The following is a 20029-nucleotide window of genomic DNA, read 5'->3' as shown; positions in this document are numbered from 1 at the left end:
TGGTGACGGTGCTCTTTGTGTAAGTGTGGTGGGAGGGAGTGTCAAGGAAATACGAGGCAATAAAGAGGGTGAGGAGGAGGGGAGCAGCAGACTTGGTAGAGAGGGACAGACGAAACCGCAGCTTCTGGGTGGTATCCCGGAGATATAGTGATCAGGAAAGGAAATGGACTGATGATGGGATTGTGGGCATTGATTAAGTCGAGAGAGGAACTGAAAGGGTAAAGGGACACTAATGGAGGAGGGTGCAGCCAGGCAGCCAGCGGCGGTGGAGTGCTGATAGCCAATGCTCCTCTCACCTGCCATTACCTGACTAATGGTATGAACATGGTGATGTGTTTTTAATATGATCAAAGTATTTAAGGTATAATTACAGTTCATTTCTTGCGTCGAAAAGAGACGGCCATAACCTGCATAACTGTGTCTGGGTTCATTTGCCTGCGGACGTTCGTGCCTCCCGCTCATGACAGGAAAAAGTGCCACAAATAGAAATAACCTTGTAAATTAAACAGTAAAGGACTATCTCACTTCAAAAATTAGCGTTTTTAAATGCCAAGAGCACTTGTATAATTGTAGAAATGAGATCAAGATAACATATGCTCCCCTGGAGCCGCGAGAGCGAGAGCAGCGGCAGCAGCAACAAGAAAAAGAGCACCAACAGCAGTAGCGGGAGCAGCAGGGCCCGAGTAGTGCCGAGCGAGAAGCACAAAAACACTTTTCGGTTTGCCTTTGGGGACAGGGAATGGCTCTTGATAAGTCGCAATGCCTGAATTGGCCGCCTTTACTATCCCGCCATGTGCAGTCGGCAGCGTGACCAAGTGATGTCACGAGCAGAATCGCAGGGCATCGACGAGCCGGGCACCGCGACCCACGTCCTCTGGCGCACGTGATAAGAATCCCAGCTAGGAAGCAGTGCCCATAACGCCAGGGCTTCCCCGTGGACCCCTGGAGGCAGGTCACCGTGCTCTAGCGGCTCTTGCATTGCCAGTATTCTCTCAGGCGGTGACGCAAATCTCTCCCCGGCACTTTGCGTCAGCCTTATGGACACGCCAGGCAAGGCCATCACCCAGCGACGGAGGCGAGGCTGTCAAGGTGCCCCTGCCATGGTTTGGGGTTCCACTAGACTCCCTTTCCCCATTTATTGTTCATTGATCCTTTATCAGCGCAGCATTGACGAGTGTGACGGGGATAGAGAAGAAATTCGTTTTGATCTCACATTAGAAAAGAAGGGATGTACGGACAGAGATATACATGTGAGTGCGAAGAAGTGAAATATTTATGAAGCACTGAGCTAAAGTGATGGCTGTAACGGCAGTGTTAGTAATGATACCTCGCTATTCTTGCCACGCAACGAAGAACATTAAAAGAGCTCCTGTGATTTATTGCATCGAGATTTGATTCTCAGTTAGCGCCCTCGAAAGTGACAAAATTCACATGTAACGTTAACGCCACACAAATGTATGTCCCAAATCTGGAACGGTAAACACGTGCTCCTCGGTGAGAGAGAGAGAGAGAGAGAGAGAGAGAGAGAGAGAGAGAGAGAGAGAGAATCATCTATCAAACCACTACTTTATATAAATTGTGAATAACAAAATATCACTTAAAATAGAATGGTATGTAGCAGACGCTGGAAGGTCGAAGAATAAAAGGATAAAAAAAATAAAACATCAATGCAGTAAATTACCAATCCAATTTGAAAAAAAGGTCCAGCAAGTAATATGCAGACATCAAAAGCTAATGCAATGTCGTATGAAGCAATATACATGTATCATAGCGATATACTGTGTATTGAAATATTCCTCTAATTAAATATATACCCTGCAATAAGCTCCCTTTGTACCGGTGTGTGTGTGTGTGTGTGTGTGTGTGTGTGTGTGTGTGTGTGTGTGTGTGTGTGTGTGGGTGGGTAAGTGGGTGAGAGGTGATTTTTTATAGGTGAGATAGCAGTATAAACAGATGGATAAGTGCATGGATGAAAGTATATATATATATATATATATATATATATATATATATATATATATATATATATATATATATATATATATATATATATATATATATATATATATATATATATATATATATATATATATATATATATATATATATATATATATATATAGATAGATAGATAGATAGATAGATAGATAGATAGGCAGACACAAATAGGTAGCTAGTCGCATACACAGATAGACTGATATACTGTAATGTAGTATATTTCCTTACAATTTCCTCCCCCAGACAGTGTGGTGGCGGGCGGCCGGCGTAGAGCAGGCGGCGCCTCCTAAGCTGTGTTGGGTAAGTACTCCAGTCATGCCATTCTTTTGCATTCCTCTGCTTACTATTCCTCTCCGGTCACAGAAAAAAGACAGAGAATGCAAATGAACTACAATGGTATGAAAAAACGACTCCACCGTGAGAGTTGTGCTTTGTTCTTGAGTTGCAAGAAGCAAAACATTATGGAATGAGGACAAAGTATCGAGATTAGAACGTGCGTTATTCGTGGCCCTTCATGAATGAGTCTGCATGGCACGTCGTCTTTAGTCTGGCAACAGTAACGGAGTCGGGAAAGAGGCTCCTTGATCCCTTAAAAGGAGTGAGAGAGGAATGATGCCTCACAGCCCTGAGCCGCCCGGCCGAGACCCGCCGTCAGGTGTTAACACAAAGGCGTGCAGGAAATCTATTTAGAGAGAGGCCATCCCAGGGCTGGATAGAATTGTACCCGAATAAGATGAGATATGTGCAGTGCTGTGCCATTGTCTCGCTGCTGATTCTGGTATTAAAGGCGGAGTGAGGAGGACTCTCTCTCTGGGCCGCTCTTGTCTCTTTGAGTGTGTCTTGCAGCGGTGTGTGTTGCTGCGGCTTTCTGGCCACGCACACCGCAGACCATTAAGAACAAGTGAGCACTGCATTCTGCGGCTCACTTGATGTTGTTCACTGCAGAGCGTTCGCGTACACGGCGCTCGGTCTCTTTATGTACGTGGTGTTTGAGGCGTGTGCGGCAACAAGTGTGCGTCACTGGGGACGCAGCTCACCCCTGGCCGCGGCACGCACGTCCCGGGAGGCACCGAACACCACTTACAGGCTCTACAGAATGACTTGATGGATAATACTCGCCCCTCGCCGCCCAGCCGCCGCCACTCAATTGCACTCTGCACCAAAGTAGCACATGGGTGGTGCGTGGGTGGCCACGGCCCATCCATCACGGTAACCAGTGACACGCATCCAATAAGGAGAATGGGAGGAAACTATCCATCAGGTTGGACTGAACGGACTATAGTTAGACATGGGATGGATGGCTGAAGCATACAGCAGCTGGTTCACACGCGGGTCAACTCGAGTTGGAAATACTTATGTTCCGTCTACGTCCAACTTCGTGTTGAGCGTTAACAGAATTATTACATTCCACTCTTAAGGTACGTTTTGTATGCAGCGATCATCGCTGGTAGACCATTTTGCATGCTGCGATGGCGTCAGTGTTTGTGCGACTATTGAGGAGAGAGCATCACGTGGCGTGAGTGAAAATGGCTTTGAGTAAAAATAGAAGGCTTTTGATTATATATTTAGTCATTTTCTACTTACTATATGGAACATGGTCCAATGTTATGAATGAAAAATATGCATACTTACAGTACAAAAATAAAGCCTGAATAGAGACATCAAATCTTTAATTACCTACACAAAAAGAATTACAGTCTCACTATATGTCATTGTCATAACTACTGTAGACTAAAAAAAATGAGCTATATACCTATTTATTAAATAGTCATAACACGTTAAAAATAAGACTTTGTATCCGCAGTAAATGTTTGAGGAGCCTAATGACAACAGTTAACTAAAAATACAGGGTGTGCATAAGTCGTAAATAAAAAACTTTGAAACATATAAACTTATGTCATATGTTATCTAATTATATAGCTTATAACATGAAAACCGATTAAAACACAAATAAATTAAGAAAATAAAATCTTTAATTCTAAGATGCCATAATATGTATTCACAAAGGGAAAAAAAAGTAGGCTACGTTTTGTATGCATCAAACTCACCTGGTTTTCCAACTTTCTCTGCAACTTCTGCCCAGATGTTGTCTTTTACTCTTTGGTCCTTATATTTGACATGTGAAAGTTGCCACAGTGAGGGATGTTTTGTAGTTTCCTCCACTGTTTTTCATCATCTTCAGGAGAAAAACTGGGAGCCATGATGACACACACCCTCCACAAATAATCGCTAGCGACTGCGATTATATTCACCCCCTAGCCGCGCGACTATTTAGAACCAGCGATGATCGCTCGCGACTGTAGCGATGATCGCTCGTTGCAAAACAGCCCCATAGGAATACATGTAATTAGTGGTCCGCGATGATCGCTGGTCGATCATCGCAGAGCGATCATCGCAACGATCGCTGCATGCAAAACGTACCTTTAGTAACCTTAGGTCTATATCTTTCCTCGTAGAGTTTATGTTTCTGCCAGATTTGCATCTTTGCTTCTGGTTCTGCTTTTCATGCACCTAACATACTTATCAGTTTTTCTATGTAGTTTGTTTTGTTATCCGTGCCTCCCCGATACCTCCACCACAGAGGAGCCACTACGCTTGTAACGCTCCTTTGCCACTAAACATCGACAACACAGGATTCCCCATAGGCGCACAGAATCTGTGTATTGACGTGGCTTGGCGCAAGAGCCACGTGTCGTGGGGTGGAAAGAAGTGTAAGTGTGGGCTGGGTGTGCTGGGTTACAAGGACCAGAAATAATGGGTTTAAACTTGAAAAATTCAGGTTTAGAAAGGAAATAGGAAGGAACTGGTTTTCAAACAGAGTGGTTGATGAGTGGAACAGTCTCAGTGGGCACGTAGTCAGGGCTGAGTCAATAGGCAGCTTTAAAAGAAGGTTAGATAAATTCATGGATGGGGAAGATAGATGGAATTAGGTAGATTAAGCACACTGGGACTGCCTCGTATAGGCCTGGTGGCCTCTTGCAGTTTCCCTCCTTTCTTATATTCTTATGATAATGTGTGGCTGGGCTCTTAAAGGTGGAAACTCATGAAGGAAACCTTGTTTCCATCTCCATTCCAAGCTGGTGTCCTTGATACAAGTCACACAGGTTCCAGATCACTGACTGGTCTCCAGCGCTTCACTGTTTTGTTACTGCCTATAGGTCACGACGAGGCCTTAAAAATAATTATTGAAATATATGTCGTCGCTGTAGTCGTGGTCATCGTCTTCACTATCACTCACTTTCATTATCATTATACCCTCGCAAAGGTGAGTGGGTTGACTAAACAAATCTTTAACCACGTCTCCAAGAAGCAGCAGCGAGCGTCAAGAGTCAGATTACCAGTAATACATGATTGAAGTTGAGTGCCGCCTCACTCTCACACTGATTTTACGACAGAAATCCTGGCACCACACGATGACACGTCGAAAGCTTGCCTCTTGTTCAAGTGCCACTGAACCTCACGCTCTGCCTGATAAACTCAGCCATACTAACGTCCATCATTCCCATTGCACTCTTTCCTCCACACTAGTTCATCTTATCTGACCACATTCTTCCTGGCCTCGTGTGTCAGCGCTCCTTCTGACCATCCCTCCTCACCACCGCTGCCTCGCCAGTCCTTCCTTACTGATCGACCACCTCAGCACTGTCCTCCTATTATCCTGTCACGTAACTCACTCCAGTACAGTTCCGTCTCTCTCTTTCTTTCCCAATATATATATATATATATATATATATATATATATATATATATATATATATATATATATATATATATATATATATATATATATATATATATATATATAGAGAGAGAGAGAGAGAGAGAGAGAGAGAGAGAGAGAGAGAGAGAGAGAGAGAGAGAGAGAGAGAGATCCAATAGTGCTCTATCTTTTAGAGAATGAGGAGTCATCACCACAGCTCAGCTGGCTTGGTGAAGCCAGACCAAGCAGATCTAGTGTTATGAATGAGACAAAGTGGTCTTGCTATCAGTTTGCCTGTCCTGTTCGTCAAGGTATGAACTCCATCTCTCAGCCTGACCAAAACCTCTCCGTTGCTGTACTGGCATGGAGGCCCTCGTCCTGACGGCAGCCAGAGCGAGGAACCTGAATGCCTGGCAGGGGTGCAAGGAGACAATCGTAATATGTGAAAAGCATCGTGCTGCAATATTCAGTCACAGAAAGGGTACAAATTATTCTTAATGGTTAAGAAGGATTGCTGCTCACATCCATATAAATATGACTCAGTGCGTTTATGTTTTTAGAGGTTATGAAGATTGGAAAAATATAGAAGAAAATTACTTATCAATGATCGTTAAGTTATTGAGTTCAATGGTTTGGAGCATTACTTGAGGGGTTCTTTGATTAAACTGAAGAAGAAATATGAAGTCCATCCTTTAATTCCTTGCTGAAGTTATAATCCCTTTTATCATCTTTCTTTCTCACTGCTGGTCAGATAACTCTTTTTTTTCTCACTCTCCATTGTCCTTCCTCTGCTAGCTACTCACCATGTCTTGGCATACAAGAGAATTAATTCTAACAGTGTAATTGCTAATAAGACTCTGACACATTCTTTTACTTGAGTAACCCTCCTCAGTTTTGCCTGGATAGAAAAAAGACTGCTGGCACATGAAGGTTTTAACTACTCAACGACTCCATTTAAACATTAGAAGAGACAAAGTAGTGATAAAGCGTTAACGGTAATTCTGAGCACGTGCACCACTGCCTCTTCGCCAATCCTGCTCTCCCCCCTCACCACTCCCCACTCAGCTTCACTTACAACCCTGTCTTCCCCTCACCACTTCTCACACTGCCTCCCCGCCAGCCTCTTCCCTAGATCCCTTCAGCCTGATTCTGGCCCGCCACTAGCCCCTCCTTCCCTCGTCACTCATCCCCCTGCCACGCCTTACCCTAGCCCAACACTACGAGCGGCAAGGTAGTGGAGTGTTCTCACCACCCATCGCCCTACACACACACACACACACACACACACACACACACACACACACACACACATAGTGTAGTGGTTAGCACGCTCGATTCACAATCGAGAGGGCCGGGTTCGAGTCCCGGGGCGGCGAGGCAAATGGGCAAGCCTCTTAATGTGTGGCCCCTGTTCACCTAGCAGTAAATAGGTACGGGATGTAACTCGAGGGGGTTGTGGCCTCGCTTTCCCGGTGTGTGGAGTGTGTTGTGGTCTCAGTCCTACCCGAAGATAGGTCTATGAGCTCTGAGCTCGCTCCGTAAGGGGGAAGACTGGCTGGGTGACCAGCAGACGACCGAGGTGAATCACACACACACACACACACACACACACACACACACACACACACACACACACACACACACACACACTCCCTTCACATGTCACTCCTTACAACCCCGGTAGAGGGTGTCCCCTTTCAGCTATTTTCATGTTTCCTTGAAGTCTTGTCTTTCCTCTTTATTTCTTTTTTCTCCTCCCTGGCGCATTTCTTTTCTTTCTTCCCTTCCTTCCAATTTTCCGTGGCCGGCAGTTCCCAGTGGTAGGTAAGCGAACACTAGATTGGGGAGGAGGGGCCCACAAAGAAGGCTTTTTTTTTTTTTTTTTTTTTTTTTTTTTTTTTTACTCTCTTTCCCTTTTCTATCCCTTAGGTTGCGCTCCTCTACCGTTTTCTTTCACCCTCCTCTATATCAGGATTCTTCAAAGTACAGGGCGGACACTGTACTGGATCACAAGCTGTTCATTGTGTCGCCACATTGTTGACATACTTAAACTGTGAGTGAATCATGCTATCTGTGTGTGTGTGTGTGTGTGTGTGTGTGTGTGTGTGTGTGTGTGTGTGTGTGTGTGTGTGTGTGTGTGTGAATGGGTTTTTATAACAGGGGAAGAAAGGTGCAATAGAATGGGCGTGAAGGTAGTACGTATTATGCAATCAAACTAGGTCGTAATAAAAAAATAATTAAATACATCTCTCTATTTTCTCTTCCCTTGTACTGATCACAAAATACAATTGAAGGTATGCTATTTATACGAGTTGCTTTACTTTATATTCTTAACATTGGCTTCTTTTTTAGCTCACTCTTCCAAGGCAAGTAAATATGGCCAGAAAAAAATAATATTTATCCTAATGATAGTAAAAAATTGAAAACTTTATTAGTTTAGATTGATTTACTTTATGCAGTCTTTTTTTTTTGGCATAATAAGCTATTTTTCTGTTTCCCTCAAAAACCTTGAGAATGAGTAAATGTAGAAAATATAGACACAAGAGGAAGGATTTTTTACAAGCATCACTCGCGGCCTGACTGGCAGCGAATGAAAGACCGCTGCTCAGACTCAGTGTTTAGTTGAGCTTAGATGTTTTGAAATGACAACAAATGAAAACCAGCGAACGATACTCAAAACAGGTAGAAAGAAAACTGTTTGTGTGTCCATGTGCATGTGCGTGAGAGAGAGAGAGAGAGAGAGAGAGAGAGAGAGAGAGAGAGAGAGAGAGAGAGAGAGAGAGAGAGAGATAGAGATTTAGCGTTGTATCTTTTTTATTCCCTGGAGGTGTAATCCCTTCCAGCAGCAAGCACTGGAGCGTCCCATTGGGGCAGGATGGTAATTCTGAATACGTATGATAATTCCCACATTAGCATTATTTGGCTGACCCTCGCCGTGTGCAGGGGACTGTGGCAGCTGTGTGTGTGTGTATGTGTGTGTGTGTGTGTGTGTGTGTGTGTGTGTGTGTGTGTGTGTGTGTGTGTGTGTGTGTTTATTAATTTGCTTATTCATTAGTTATGTGTTTATTCTTATTGACATTGGTTGGTTGGAGGATAGATATTGTTGTCAATATGTATTGGCTGGATGGGAAGACTTCAAGACGAGGGAGGCGGCGCTAATCACTAAATAAGAATAAATGAGGCAACGGTAGATCGGGTTCTTTTTCAAAATTCCGCAGTGCGCCATGCAAGCCAGTACACTTATTCCTGTCTCTGTCGCTCTCTACATGACGGTGAACGATTCATACACGACTAGAAATGTCTGAGAGAAATCCCTGCGAGTGGTCAGCGGACATTGGTGCTCGAGACGGCCGTCACACTGCACCACTTGGCGCCGTTTGCTGCCACCCACTGAGGAAGAACTGCCCTTCTTTTCTGGCACAACTCCATTCCGAACCACACAAGCAGAGTGGCTGAGGTGGAGGAAGAATAGGTGGCGGCGCAGAATTGCCTGGAAACCGCCCATTTAGGGTTATGCGGGGAGAGTTTGTTCCGGTATGTGGAGGTCGAGAAAGCAGGCATCCAGATACGCCGTCGGTGGCTCCCACTCACACCCTCGGGCAAGGAAGGCCTTGCATGAATGCATGACGTGCGATAGACAAGATTCTTGTTCTCAGTTGAATATTCTGTCTATGGCTTGCGATGGAGCTTGTCCCTAGAAAATACCTTAGATAAAAGATGTTTCATATTCCTTGCTATTATTTCATTAGAATCCTTGCTGGATAATTTCATTATGACTGACTGATACATTACTGAGGCTGTTCCAGAATGTGCGGGAGGAATTTGTATCTACGTAAGAATGGCTGTCTTGGAAAGAAGATGAATGAAAACGAGTAAGAGTGAAGGCCGACGACTGTTTGATTTTAACTACAATAACAATAACGTGTAAGGCCGCCTCCATCCTACGCAGCGGGTGGAAGTTGTGTACTGCAACGATGTACAACGTAGAAAATAATATATGGATCAAAAACAATAAATAAATGTTGGAAGCAGTATTTTTAAGATGCATAATGACGTAAGTAATGTTGAAATATTGGTATTTTCTGTAATGATAGAAGGAAGTCGGAAAAATATATTAATTCGCTGAGGAACTTTGGTGTTGCTACAATTCAGTGACGTGATGGCCAGCTGGTGCTCGGCTAACTTCCTGTCTACCACTCCAAGAGCTTTCATGAAGAGATCTTGCTTATCTTTATTTATTACCATTCTCTCTCTCTCTCTCTCTCTCTCTCTCTCTCTCTCTCTCTCTCTCTCTCTCTCTCTCTCTCTCTCTCTCTCTCTCTCTCTCTCTCTCTCTCTCTCTCTCTCTCTCTCTCTCTCTCTCTCTCTCTCTCTCTCTCTCTCTCTCTCTCTCTCTCTCTCTCTCTCTCTCTCTCTCTCTCTCTCTCTCTCTCTCTCTCTCTCTCTCTCTCTCTCTCTCTCTCTCTCTCTCTCTCTCTCTCTCTCTCTCTCTCTCTCTCTCTCTCTCTCTCTCTCTCTCTCTCTCATTACTGAAGAGCTGGGCGTCGCCGCTCTCTCTCTCTCTCTCTCTCTCTCTCTCTCTCTCTCTCTCTCTCTCTCTCTCTCTCTCTCTCTCTCTCTCTCTCTCTCTCTCTCTCTCTCTCTCTCTCTCTCTCTCTCTCTCTCTCTCTCTCTCTCTCTCTCTCTCTCTCTCTCTCTCTCTCTCTCTCTCTCTCTCTCTCTCTCTCTCTCTCTCTCTCTCTCTCTCTCTCTCTCTCTCTCTCTCTCTCTCTCTCTCTCTCTCTCTCTCTCTCTCTCTCTCTCTCTCTCTCTCTCTCTCTCTCTCTCTCTCTCTCTCTCTCTCTCTCTCTCTCTCTCTCTCTCTCTCTCTCTCTCTCTCTCTCTCTCTCTCTCTCTCTCTCTCTCTCTCTCTCTCTCTCTCTCTCTCTCTCTCTCTCTCTCTCTCTCTCTCTCTCTCTCTCTCTCTCTCTCTCTCTCTCTCTCTCTCTCTCTCTCTCTCTCTCTCTCTCTCTCTCTCTCTCTCTCTCTCTCTCTCTCTCTCTCTCTCTCTCTCTCTCTCTCTCTCTCTCTCTCTCTCTCTCTCTCTCTCACAAAGGGTCCGCGACACCGCCACCCCCACCATAATCTCCACCTCCACCTTCTTTATCTCCACTGACCGCGTTCCCTCTGCTCCAGGAAAGGACATTGCTTTTCTATACCTGCAAGAGTTTAGAAAAGGTGTTTCGTTACATATGGAGAGACAGTTTGCGCTCAGTGACGATCCCTTCTGCAGCATTCACTTGACGATCATCCCCTCTATCCAGCTGCAGAATTATGCCTCCCTGTGTGCCGAGCTTTGTGGATGCGTAGTGTGGGGCAAGGCTTAAAGGTATGGAAGTAACGTGCTATACGTAAATCCCGGTGATTGTACCTCTATTTGCTTCCCTGCCGTGGTGGGTGGTGGTGCCTGTAAAACCAACTCCCTACTACCGCTTACAGTTACTGGCGTCGCTTTGGTATAATGGCTATCAGGGAACTGGTGGGTAGTGCTTCGAGTCTGGACAGGGGAAGCAGGCAGCGGAAGAAATCATGGCAGGATAGAACGTTACCAGCCATACTGTGAGTATCTTCCCGGCACGAGCTATTTGTGTGATGTTAAACATGGTGTTATTGAAGAGTGTATCTCAGAGAGGCAAAGATGAGCGATGTGAAGAGATATGAATAGCAGATGACAAGACAATGGAAACTATTTGACCTTATTATTGTGTTGAACTTAATTTACTATGTAAGAGTGTCTTTACATTCTTACAAGCCATATAGTGAAATGCCAATACATAGAAAGAAAGGTGGAAAGAATTACCACACGTCGAAATGCGAACAGCAGAAACGCGCGTCATTCACGCTATTTAGTGAAGCAACGAGGCCACCTCTTTTAAGTGTGAATTTCACCCAAACGAGGCAAACCATTCAATTATTTTATTAGACCAGTCTTGCCTGCAGGGTGTCAGGCGTCAGAACACTGTAATGGATGTGTGTCGTGGGTGGCAAACGCCCTGAGTCATCCCTGGGGCAGCAGCGCGTCGTAAACCACAAGTTGACGTTAAGGGATGAAAAATTGCATCCTTTTCCTCGTGTAGTAAATGTTCTATAAATTAAGAAAGCGTTGCAGCAGGAGAAGGAAACATTGTTCTCCGAATAAAAAAGGCCCCGCCCACAACAGGCACGCAGAAGGCAGGATGATGAGCCCTTTCTTGCCCACTGGCTCCAGATGGTCTTGGCTTTAGCGTCACCGAACCCGCTAGATAACAGCTCTCGCAACCTGTGTGAAGGAAATCCTATTATCGCCATGTGTCTCATAATGCAGGAGGGGAATGGGTCTGCACTCCGCTTGTGATGGATAGATTAATGGAGTCATATTACGGGTTGGCGGCGCCTGCCACCTGTGACGTGTCGAGTGGCGTCGCTGAGGTCCGGCTGGCTTCTTGAAAAGTGACTTAAGCCTTCACTTTTCTTAAAGCGTATCGATTCTCCTTTGATATCGTCTTGTCGTTGCTTGATGTGGGTATTTATAATTTACTTGTAATGTTATTTTTTTTCTTTTCTCGTAACTTTCCCGATCACTCACACCGGCGTCAGGAGGGCGTGACGAGTGGCGCACATCCTCTCTCTATAGGTAGAACTTGTGGTGTGTTGCTACCTCCTGCACACACCTTCCCTCAACACATAGTCCGATTTCAACACCGCAGACGGTCCTCAACACCCGACCAAGCTTATCCTCCTCTGCTGTAATCTTGGACTTGACACAACACATAAAGTCATAAAAGTAACTTTTCTCGCTTAAGCTCAGGAGATCTTACTTGGGCGCCGCTATCCTCGTTTGGTCAGCGGGGTTCTCATGCGTCCAAAGTAACAAAAGTGCAATAGCGACAGGAAGAAAATGGTAATAGTAACAAAACATATGAGGTTAGTATTTGTAAAACAAGTAAACAACAATATAGCAATAACAAACAATGAAACGCTACTATCACCCTACCACGACCACCACCACCACCACCACCACCACCACCACCACCACCACCACCACCACCACCACCACCAACAACAACAACAACAACAACAACAACAACAACAACAACAACAACAACAGTAACAACAACAACAACATGATATATGCTGGCTAAGACAGTGCTGAGACAACGCCAAGCGGCCTCATGACATTCGCAGCATTAGAGGCAAGGTTGTGGTGGCGCGGTGGTGGCCGCGCAGCACCTTACCCCTCGCCATGTGTGTGTTTGGATAGTGGTTTGAGCCCCGCGAGTCCGCTCCATCTTCCACTGCTAAAATTACCTCTGAGTCGTTGCGAAGCTGAGTCTCTAAAAGGAAAACTCTGAGGGCAGCGTCATGGCAATGATCTTTCCATGACCCCGTGCATCCGCCAGCACGGTTTGGAATGACTTTCTATCACTCACACTGCCTCACCACCACCACCACCACCTCCTTCATCATCATCATCATCATCATCATCATCATCATTATTTTAGGCTGAGTTTTTTCTCCCACTGCAAGTTGAAAAGAAATATTCAATTACTTTTATTCCAGTTTTATTTCCTAATTTCTTTTATTCACCCCCCGTTCGTTTGTTTCTCATGGGCGTGTTTTTTCCGTGGCTGTGTTGTCACTTTACCAGCACTCACACAAAAAAACATTGAGAAGGAAGCGCTTTTATCAACGCATCCTGTCGTTGTCGCTCATCATGATGCCGCCTGTTACTCGTACTGGCTACATATGTTCCGCCACTCCCTGTGCTTTTGACGCCACCCGCCGCAGCTGTGGCTCACCCGAGGCGTGGGTGGGTGCCTGCTGCTATTGTTGCTGTCCTCACTTCCTTCAGTTGTTTTACCTTCCTAGTTGTTTTATTTGTTTGGTGGATGTGTAATTCAGCTCAGTCTTTAGGATCACTTGTAGGCTCTCGATCATTAGCCTAACCTTCCGTTGAGAGCATTGGATCCATATGGTCCTATCTACAGTGAGGGCGAGACCTTCCACACACCACATACCACCAGCAGGACAGTGACTGCTCGCACATCACGGGAAACTCCTTAACAAAATGAGCGTGGCGCGAACCTCAGCCCTTGCTGTGAGACCTGGTGACGGCACTACTGAGCTGCTGAGTGGTACATGTGTGTGTGTATGTGTGTGTTGTTTTACGTTTTTTCAACTGAAGGAAACCATATCGTTACTGTGGCAATTGTCATGCATTTGTCGCAATTTGGAGACCAAAGTAATAATTACAATCTCGGTCATTATCAGATGCAAATCAGCTGTGGTGTTGAAGGTGGCAGGCTGATAGGGCAGCGAGTGAAGCCGCCAATGCTATTCACGACATTTCGCCACAGCTACACCAGGATATCTTGAGTGTTTGTGTCGCCACGATGTAATGAAGAATAGAGACCGTCAGACTAATACGCGGCACGTGACGCAAATGCCAATGTCTGCGTAACGAAAATTATTTTGTGATCAGACTAAAGGACTACTGATATCTTTCCAAGGAATCATATTACGTTGTAGACTGAATAATTTCTACCTTCGTTGTGTTGTCGTGTGTATAATGTTATACAAAATGATTCGCTACTGTGCATCGCTTTGTCTTGTCATGATCTTGTACGAGCCGCGTAAGTAAGGAGCGGTTGTAGCGCCCAGGTCTCGAACACTTCCCTCCCCCCTCCTGCTTGCGTGGAGTCGCCGCTACTACTGCTCCATGGCCTGTGAAGTGAAGCTATATAGACAGTCTTACATAGGCATTTAGGATCAAACTCTGGGCCATTTACCTCACGTAAACATCTTCGAAGAAACAGGAATAACACAGAAGAAGGGGAGAAGGAAAGATGCTTGTTACCTCCTCCTCCTCCTCCTCCTCCTCCTCCTCCTCCTCCTCCTCCTCCTCCTCCTCCTCCTCCTCCTCCTCCTCCTCCTCCTCCTCCTCCAGAATAGTTACCCAAACAGCCTAGCAAGGATCTCAAGGTTTGTTGCTGTTTCGATTTCCTTTGCATTCCTTTGTATTCCTCCTCCTCCTCCTCCTCCTCCTCCTCCTCCTCCTCCTCCTCCTCCTCCTCCTCCTCCTCCTCCTCTTCTTCTCTCTACCTGCCGCACCCTCCAGCCACGCACGTTTATCGCCATACAGATGACCTTGCATTTTGTAGAGACCATTTTCTTCTGTTACGAAAATGCCCAAACAGGCCTTTCATTTTTCCGGTCCGTTCAGTTCACGTTACTTTACTCTTTATTTCTTTGTCTGTCCATTGAACTATCTGCCTATCTGTCCTTCTGTCTGTGTTGATTTTCGTCATTATCCTTCTTTGTTCGTCTTGTGTGTGTGTGTGTGTGTGTGTGTGTGTGTGTGTGTGTGTGTGTGTGTGTGTGTGTGTGTGTGTGTGTGTGTGTGTGTGTTCCGTGTTTGTTAACTATGTATTTTCTCTCTCTCTCTCTCTCTCTCTCTCTCTCTCTCTCTCTCTCTCTCTCTCTCTCTCTCTCTCTCTCTCTCTCTCTCTCTCTCTCTCTCTCTCTCTCTCTCTCTCTCTCTCTCTCTCTCTCTCTCTCTCTTACCCGTCGTTCTGGCTCCCCACATTCACTCTCCTTATCCTGCTCCTCCATTCTCCCCATCTCTGTAAACCCTCAATCGCGCCATCATCTTTCTCCCGTCCTCGCCGACCTGGCCCGCGCTGGCAACTATTTTAGGTTAGCGAAGACGAATATGAGAGGCTGAATCATGAAGCCTTTGTGAGCGACGAGAGAGAGAGAGAGAGAGAGAGAGAGAGAGAGAGAGAGAGAGAGAGAGAGAGAGAGAGAGAGAGAGAGAGAGAGAGAGAGAGAGAGAGAGAGAGAGAGAGGTGTTGGAGAAAGGAAAGGAACGAGATGGGAGAGAGAGAAAAAAAAAGCTTATGGCAGGACGAGAAAGAAAGTTAATCAATGTTTCCCAGGAAAACGTCAGTTAGTTCATTTTACTAAAGTGTAAGTCTCTCTCTCTCTCTCTCTCTCTCTCTCTCTCTCTCTCTCTCTCTCTCTCTCTCTCTCTCTCTCTCTCTCTCTCTCAAATGGTGAACATAGCACTAATGCTGAAAAGAGAGAGAGAGTGTATCCTTCAGATGAAGTGAACGTCCCTAGCGGATATAAATACCTTGCTTCTGTCTAGCCAGTTTCTTAGTCTGCTATTTGTTAGGGAGTTTACTAAGATGGTAAGCGTTTTGGTTGGATAGCGTACAGAAAGGTTGGAATTGGCCTTATTGCCTTCCAGTTCCCTTTTTCTTTTTCTTTTTTTATGTTTCTGAAAAAAAAAAATAGTGGAAGTTGATTATGGAACTTCATTACGGCCGAAGTACTCTTGTTGGTTGGGTAGAAAACGAGAACAGGTGACTGGAACTAACTCAGTCTTTGCAAGTATTTTGATGGAGGAAGAGAGAGAGAGAGGAGGGGGTGATGAGGTAGCGTTTCAAGCGTATAAAAGTATCCTTAGCCCTTCCCTTTGCTTTGTCCTTCCTTCAAACTTAACAAAATATCCTGGTACAAGTTTATAGTGTCATTTCAAAATACCCGTCAGTAAAAAGGAGCGAACGAGTTATTCAAGCCACCTGTAGTTTTGATTGCCCTCAGTAAATGTCTGATGTTATTCATATGAAACAACAAATGTGGTAATGACATTAGAAATCAGCTGGTAAGGGAAATTAAAGAGCAATACAAAAATTCTATGACACTTTAAAATCTGTTTAAACATTATAGGTATCTTGGAAATATTAAAGCATTATAGCAAGCTGATGTCTCTATCAGGATACACACATTGAAAGAGTATCGTTACAGTGTGGTGCGGCGAGTTTCACTGAACAACCTACAGTGATCTCGGCAGTGTTGGACCCGGCAGAAACATGCATAGGAGCAGTTAATGTAGCTAATATCTGTTTATGTGCTTCAATCGACCTAACCATGTATTACTTCATTTTCAAGTGCAGATACAAGTGCACTAAACACGCAGGGATACCAGCAGAAGTAGTCCGTTAGTATTGGAGCTGTCAGGAGAGCAACACTGGCGATAGCGATAGCTAAAGTGTGTGTGTGTGTGTGTGTGTGTGTGTGTGTGTGTGATCTGCTGCAGTCTCTGACGAAACAGCCAGACGTTACCCTACGGAACGAGCTCAGAGCTCATTATTTCCGATCTTCGGATAGGCCTAAGACCAGGCACACACCACACACCGGGACAACAAGGTCACAACTCCTCGATTTACATCCCGTACCTACTCACTGCTAGGTGAACAGGGGCTACACGTGAAAGGAGACACACCCAAATATCTCCACCCGGCCGGGGAATCGAACCCCGGTCCTCTGGCTTGTGAAGCCAGCGCTCTAACCACTGAGCTACCGTGTGTGTGTGTGTGTGTGTGTGTGTGTGTGTGTGTGTGTGTGTGTGTGTGTGCAAATAACCATATCGACTGTACGTATACTTTTCTTCTGTCCGTTTTTTCTTACATTCTCTTATTTTTTCTTTCTTTTCCATTTTTTTTTTCCCTTCTTTGTTGTCACAGATATTTTATTGTGTAGATTTTCTTTGTTCTTTTTAACTCTGTTTTTTCTCTCTTATCTACACACACACACACACACACACACACACACACACACACACACACACACACACACACACACACACACACACACACACACACACACACACGAGACAGCTTCACGCCCTGATAAACAGCTAAAGAGCAAGACGGTGTGCGGCAGCTGGCCCTCCAGCTCCGCTGCAACACCTCGTCCCCCGATCCCCTCTGTCCTTCCCCACCCGACCTCACAAAGACCAAGCCCACCCAAAACAAAAGAGCCGCGAGTAATGCCTCAGGACAAAATTTATAAGAAAAACCCTGAAATTCACGAATACCTTGAATTATCCCCTCAACATTTTCCGTGAGGATTTTTTAGTGAACATTTTGTAACAATAAAAACCTTCACGCCTGGACAACACGCGAGAACGGAGAGAAACTTGCAGCGGCGGAAAAAATAGACGAAAAAATAGTAATACGTCGAGGACCATCGTAAGGTGTGCATGAGGGAGCAGGGTGAGGGCGGCGCGAGGTGCGGGGAGCCGAGGAGGTCGTTTGTGACACCCGAAGGAAGAGCAACACTCCATAAGAATTCGGACCGATGGACACCCAGGTACGCGGACGAACAAACGCCGGGGAAACAATTGCCTGGTGCGGCTCCTTCGTGGCGAGGGAAACTCTCGCTGAGGGAATTCACGCCTTAACAAAAAGACAACATTATTTGAATATATGGTAGACGTACAAAATGGAAACAATTTCTCCTTACGTGTTTATTGCTTCTTATAACAGTCATCGTCAGAGTTTTAAGGGAACGTGTTCTTGCCGGGATGGCGAGGAGAAAGGCTTGCTTCACGGCGGCACGATGCGAGTATCCCAACTCATCGCTTCTTGATCGATGGAACCTTACACCCGCCTCACTCACTGGACTTGGTGCTCCTAAAGTAAAGCTATTTATTATTTTTTTTCTTTTTGCTGAAATCTTTTGTTGACTTAATGAACTTAAGAATGCATCTTTGTAAGCATCCTTGGAGCCAATGTTCACTAACATTCACGTCACTGAGAAATTTAGATAAAAAAAACCTTAATACATTTCATTTACATGTTGATATGTACAATGATCTATTGTACAGATGGTGTGTGTGTGTGTGTGTGTGTGTGTGTGTGTGTGTGTGTGTGTGTGTGTGTGTGTGTGTGTGTGCATATATATATATATATATATATATATATATATATATATATATATATATATATATATATATAAAGAACTTTTCATGTAAAAGAGTAATCGAATGAAGTGAATTGCCTTCACAGAAAGGAGCGCTGCGTGCAGGACGTTCACTGTGACTGTCACTTGCCGCGACCTCAGTGGTGCGGAAAAAAGTTAGACAGCAGCAGGCACAGCATAGCGAGGCGTGTGCGGGCACCGTTATGCTCATGATTGTATTCATCAGCGTCATTTGACAGGCAACCCTCACTACTATGAAATTTACGTTAAGAGTGAAGTCTTCTTACTTTCACATCGTTCACTTACTTTTCATTTGTTATTGTTACGATTTTCATCGTTTTTCGTGGATAGTATTCAGAGCCTTAAAATTCAACTTCTTCACTTGTTGGCTAAACTAAACTTGAAAGCAATATTTCTTTTCTTAACGCTGAGCTCCTCTTTGTTTCTATTGAACATCTTTGGCTTGTCGTTCACTTTAAGATATTAACTAGGAGTTTTATATTTCACGTGTCTTTTGGTTATTTTCAAAGAAACCATACATCCTACCTTGTCTCTCATATATTTATGTCGTCTGCGAAGTGAGGGAGGACAAGGGAGTGAGTCAATCAGTGGGCGGTGAAAGAAATAGCCTGAGGTGGTTTGAATATGTTGAGAGGATCGGATGGACTCATTGAGGGAAAAGATTTAGACTTGAATGAAGATATTCTTTAGAAAGGAACTGTAGGGAATTTTGGAATTAAATGTCTCTGAAGACCTTACAAAATCTAGAGCTATGATAGAATGCTGTTGTAGACTGCATTGTCTTGCAAACCATTAAATGAACAATTTTGGTGATGGTAAATCTCGGTTGTAAGGAACTCACCCACTTAATAATAATAATAATTTTAAATAGAGCAGTCACCGTTTATCCGTCTTACCGTCCTCCGCCTCATATTGAATGTCTGTCGTGCACTGAAGCAGCGATGATCGTCTTGCTATCGTCTTTTTCTATTTTTACTAACATCAGTCCTCTGAACTTGGTCTCTGTGGGCTTCCTCACTTGCTCTACACATTTACTTATTCACTGTCATCCCCTTCGATCCGCCTTGCCAATGGAAGAGTGCGCCGCTTGCCTAATTCCTTCATCTCCTCACTGGTGAACTGAGGAATCGCGTACAATTTTGTTCCCCGTCGCTGAGACCCAGACTGTGTTTAGCCAAGCATCGTATCAAGACACGAATTAGTTTTATCCTTTCTGGACGTGATATATTCAGAGCAAGGTTTGGTTCGGTGGATGGATGGGCAGTCATAGGTTATGATTATTATAAGTTTGTAGTTCACCTCTTATTTTTATGTTGATTTGATAGGGTGTGGGTCATTACATTCGTCCGCCATCTTTTATTTTAGTGTATCTGCCAAAGACGTGCAGAACACTTACTTTGTGAATTAATGGTGTCCTAGAGTCATCACAGTAAGATGAAAGATTTACTCGATCGAGCACTAAACAAAGCGAAAGACAAATGTAGGTATATGAAAATAAACTGAGAAAGATTGCGCAAAAAA

The 20029-nt window shown here is 44.6% G+C and overlaps 1 protein-coding gene and 1 long non-coding RNA gene across 2 annotated transcripts in view; one reads left to right on the top strand and one right to left on the bottom strand.

Moving 5' to 3' along the window:
- LOC123515876 overlaps positions 1–20029 on the bottom strand; it is a 173163-nt gene that overhangs the window by 47474 nt on the left and 105660 nt on the right. The gene's annotated exons all lie outside the window — the stretch shown is intronic.
- Positions 1–20029, top strand: part of LOC123515904 — a 144552-nt gene that overhangs the window by 25083 nt on the left and 99440 nt on the right. Inside the window, exon 2 of the long non-coding RNA XR_006678010.1 lies at positions 2246–2298. This is a non-coding gene — a long non-coding RNA (uncharacterized LOC123515904). The remainder of the gene's footprint in view (positions 1–2245; positions 2299–20029) is intronic.

This window comes from Portunus trituberculatus, chromosome 40, assembly GCF_017591435.1.
Source record: "Portunus trituberculatus isolate SZX2019 chromosome 40, ASM1759143v1, whole genome shotgun sequence".
Classification (NCBI taxonomy): Eukaryota; Metazoa; Arthropoda; class Malacostraca; order Decapoda; family Portunidae; genus Portunus; species Portunus trituberculatus.
The sequence above is the reverse complement of the archived record's forward strand: the minus strand, read 5'-3'. Positions and strand labels throughout refer to the sequence as shown.